Raw genomic sequence first — 4,602 nt, 5'->3', positions numbered from 1 at the left:
GCTGGAGAGTTGGGCGGGGAATAACCTGATGAAATTTAACAAGGGAAAGTGTAGAGTCCTGCATCTGGGCAGGAACAAGTCCAGGTTCCAGTATAGGTTGGGAAATTACATATTAGAGAGCAGTGTAGGGGAAAGGGACCTGGGGGTCCTGGTGGACAGCAGGATGACTATGAGCCAGCACTGTGCCCTTGTGGCCAGGAAGGCCAATGGCATCCTGGGGTGTATTACAAGGGGAGTGGTCAGTAGATCGAGAGAGGTCCTCCTTCCCCTCTACTCCGCCCTGGTGAGACCCCATCTGGAATATTGTGTCCAGTTCTGGGCCCCTCAGTTCAAGAAGGACAGGGAACTGCTGGAGAGGGTCCAGCGTAGGGCAACAAAGATGATTAAGGGAGTGGAGCACCTCCCTTATGAAGAAAGGCTGAGAGAGCTGGGTCTCTTTAGTTTGGAGAAGAGGAGACTGAGGGGTGACTTTATTAATGTTTATAAATATATAAAGGGTGAGTGCCGTGAGAATGGAGCCAGGCTCTTCTCAGTGGCAAACAATGATAGGACAAGGAGTAATGGGATCAAGCTGGAACACAAGAGGTTCCACTTAAATTTGAGAAGACATTCAAGGCCCGCCTGGACATGTTCCTGTGCGACCTCACCTAGGCGTTCCTGCTCCAGCAGGGGGATTGGACTATATGATCTTTCGAGGTCCCTTCCAATCCCAAACATACTGTGATACTGTGATACTGTGATATTAGAAATACCCCTCAACAACCTCTAGGGTTGTCACTAGCAGAAACAGTGTTTAGCAGACATTTAGCTGTATCTGGGACTTTTGTCCCACTAGGACTAAACTCTTAAATGAATGGTTGATCCAGTATGTTTTATATATGCAACAAGACGTTGAAGGAAAAAGAAGTATGCTCAGTGGTATCAACCCACACCACTTGAAATATAGTTACGTGGCAGAAAGCCTGGGGAAGAAGTGTTAATTAAGGTGTTTTCACAAAAATCCAAATTATAACCTCGAAGGGAGTGGCCATATATTGTCCTACTATGTTCTTATTTTGTTGTTGTTTTCTTATTTTAAGTTTTAGGAAGAGAAAATTGGATACACCATTCTCATGTCAAGCAGGTCGTGAATAGCCAACCAGCTAACGAATGACTATATTTGGAAGAATCCATACACTGAAAAGACTAAGTGGTAAATCTCACTACTCTTGGTGCTTTTAACCATGATGACCACTGCAGCATGACTAAGTATAAAATCGATGGGTAACCCACTGTAGTACAAAGTTAACAGGACTAAAGGGGAGGTAGTTCATAGATTTTTATGGGGCAGGTATCTAAACTCCTGAAAACCCCCTGGAACTCTACTCCTATATATTGGAAAGGGATGTGTTTGTATAAGAACCCTTTGCGATTTTTTATCCATAGATAACATCACTGTAGAGACAAATAATCATTAAAATACTTGTGCTTGTGGCTTTGCTGACATTGTAGGATGTGGTTTCAGTTATCCAGTTTCCATTATGTCTTATCAACTGTTACAGTCCAATTATACCTTAGTTCCTACTTCCTATCCCCATTAGAATGAATCCTGCATTGGTGAGGAAACTACAAAGACATAATGACTTGTATCAACTGTTAGAAAATGTCTGAAACAATGTACAAAAGACCCTAATTACCATCCATCATGATGTGGAAGAAATACATCGCATCACAGAAAGGGTAAAAAAGGATGGAGAACCCTAATGGTGGGAAACTTTTTTGGGTGGTCACCAACCACTACGGGATACTCCACCCAGTAGTAATTTTGTTAGCTCTGGTTACCCTGCTCAAGAGAGATGACTATTGTGGATGGAGTGAGAGGGATGCACTTCACTCGTAAGAGAGAAGCAACAATAAATTTTTTGATAGTGAGGTAACAAAGTTGGGGACTACGGTGGGTCCATGGATTCCCTGACGGAGGGCATGGGAACAGAAATTAGCCTTGAAGATATGAAGGCCTACCCGTGAGAAAGATGGGAGTAAAGGAATATCTGGAGATGTTAAGGATGTACCTGTGAGAGAGAAGGGAGTAAAAGAGTAACATTGATGATAGCAAAATTAGTCAATGAGATGTTACTGCTGTAACTTGTAACCAATAGTGAAGAGACACACGAATTGTTAAAATTGCATGAAAATGCACTTGTGGCAATAAATGGTATCTACTACTTTCATCCTGGAAGAACTTGGTCTATGTCATTTGTCCGTCTCAACCAAGACATATGGTGACCCCAACGTGATCCTGCATGAAGAGGATTTCGCATGAAGAAGAGACAACGGTGAAGCTGTGACAGCCAAAGACAAACTGGGGAGACAGAGCCCGGTACAGCTGAAGATCCAGATCCTTGAAAAGACACCACGCCAAGAGCTGGTGAGCTACCGGGAATGGGGAGGGGGTGGAACTTATCTAAAGAAGAGGGTATTATATTATCTACATGGAAATTGCTTCTGAAGAAGCAGGGTATTAGCCTTCTGGAATTGACTTTACGAAGGATGTTACTATGGGGCAAAGCAGTACTGAAAGATCCAAAGAAACAACTGAACTGTTAACAACATGGCACTTGTTGCTGGAGACTTTGAGAGGATTAAAAGAGCAACAGGAACACGCAGAGACAGTAGAGAGGGGTGGCTTCCCTGGACTAGATTTGGAAAAAAAAAAAAGTGCACTGTTCCAAACCCTGAACCCCCCTGTTACTGATGATTCTCCAGCACCGTTCAAGTCCGCGTTATCTGATGACTCGGATGAGGATGAGGGTCTGCAGCATTTGCTTTAAAAGTTAAAAGGAAAAGGAGTATATGTACGTGTTTCCCCGAGATCAGATAAAAACCATGAAAGACTCAAAGCAAAATTTGACGTATGCAATGTAACAGCTATAGATCATTTAGGACGGAACGATGGGGATTCATTGAAATGGGCGGGTATCCCCCAACTCTTAGAAGATACACTAATTGGCACACCAGAATTACAGGCGCTATTAGTTTCTGAAATCCTGAGGCAGTCAACAGACCTTGCATATCAAGCTATGATAGAGGTGCCTGAAACCAACATAGCAGCCAAATAATTTACAACTATTAATCAGGGTCCCAATGAGAATTACATGCAATTTATTGACCATCTTCAAGAGGCCATCAATAAGCAGGTTGAAAACTTAGAAGCTAAGGACGCACTAGTGTTCAAATTAGCAGTAGAGAACACTAATGTTTGCTATCAATGTGTTATCTGTGAGTTTTACAGTACATATTACATGCTGCTGTGTATTGCCTCTCTGAAAATCAAGCAGGTTGTCAGGAATGTGAGTTTATTGTTTTACTGGATGTTGTTACATTTCTTTCTTTGTGGTATGGTTTCTGTAAGTGCACCATAAACCTTCTCCCCGCTTTTCCCACTTGCGCTGCAAGCAGCTCTGTATTTCCCCCTCCTCCCTCCCTCTTCTCATGGTTTTTACTTATGAGATGGGGTCGGAAATGACTGTTTTCAGTTGTGTTCCTAAGAAATCGGTATTGGGAGGTGTTTTAAAACATAGGAAAGCACTTGGAAATATGAGGAAGGAAGATCTTGTGAAATTAATGTAATTAATGGTGGCTGCTGTATAAGTTAGATGATTGGGAAAAGTGTCTGGAGAATGGAATCTTGAAGTACAACACTTCGTTGCAATTAATATTGTTCTTAAAGAGAGAAGAACAAGACAAAAATAAATCTTTACAAGAGATCATTGAATCATTTCAGACAGTTTTACAGGTGGAACGGTTTGAACTTCAACAAGCTGAGAGAGAGTTTGATAACACAGGAGTTACAGAAAAGATGCAGAAGTCTGCAAGATGCTTTTCATTATGTACCTGCTTTCTATGTAGGTATCTATTTAAATGTATTACAGTTTCATAATTCTTTGCCTGTTATATGGTACAGTAAGTTCATAGACTGTTAAATCAAGAGAATCCATGGACTCAAAATGTACATTTTGTGATAATACAGAAGACTATGCATAATTTAGCTCTTTGCTGCGTGAATGTGATGATAAGATTTTGCGTGTGATAGCTATTACTTTTCTTTCTAGCATGCTAGCTTTATTCCAGCATCCAGACTTGCGCAACTCTGTGCTGAGCTGTGTCTCATCTCGGCATACTTGTCCTGGTTTAGTTAAAAAACAAGTTTCCTTTTAGTGAATTTGCCTGTCAGCTAAAGCCTTCATATCAGCTGCAGTTTCCTGGAAAACCAGATACATATTTTGGTAAACATAGCAATGGAATGCAAAGTTATGATAACAACTGATGCATATCTCGCGAGAGGGGCAACGAGAAACAGGTGACCAAGGAACTGACCAACGGTGTATAACATCCCATTCACGTGAATATTTCATAAAAAAGTGGGAGATCACGAGGATCACGTCTTTTTTTCCTTCTTTTCCTTTTTCCTTATAGCCGACATCAGAAGAGGACCTTGCTAGTTGTCCCTGCGAACTGAGGCCTAGTGAGAGACTGAATCCAACAGAGTCCAATCCAGGACTTTGGGTGCCGACTCTGCAGTTGCTGAGACTTTCAAGATTGGTTTTGTATATTTTGTATTAT

Source organism: Patagioenas fasciata, chromosome W, assembly GCF_037038585.1.
Source record: "Patagioenas fasciata isolate bPatFas1 chromosome W, bPatFas1.hap1, whole genome shotgun sequence".
Lineage (NCBI taxonomy): Eukaryota > Metazoa > Chordata > Aves > Columbiformes > Columbidae > Patagioenas > Patagioenas fasciata.
This window is presented reverse-complemented; position numbering follows the sequence as displayed.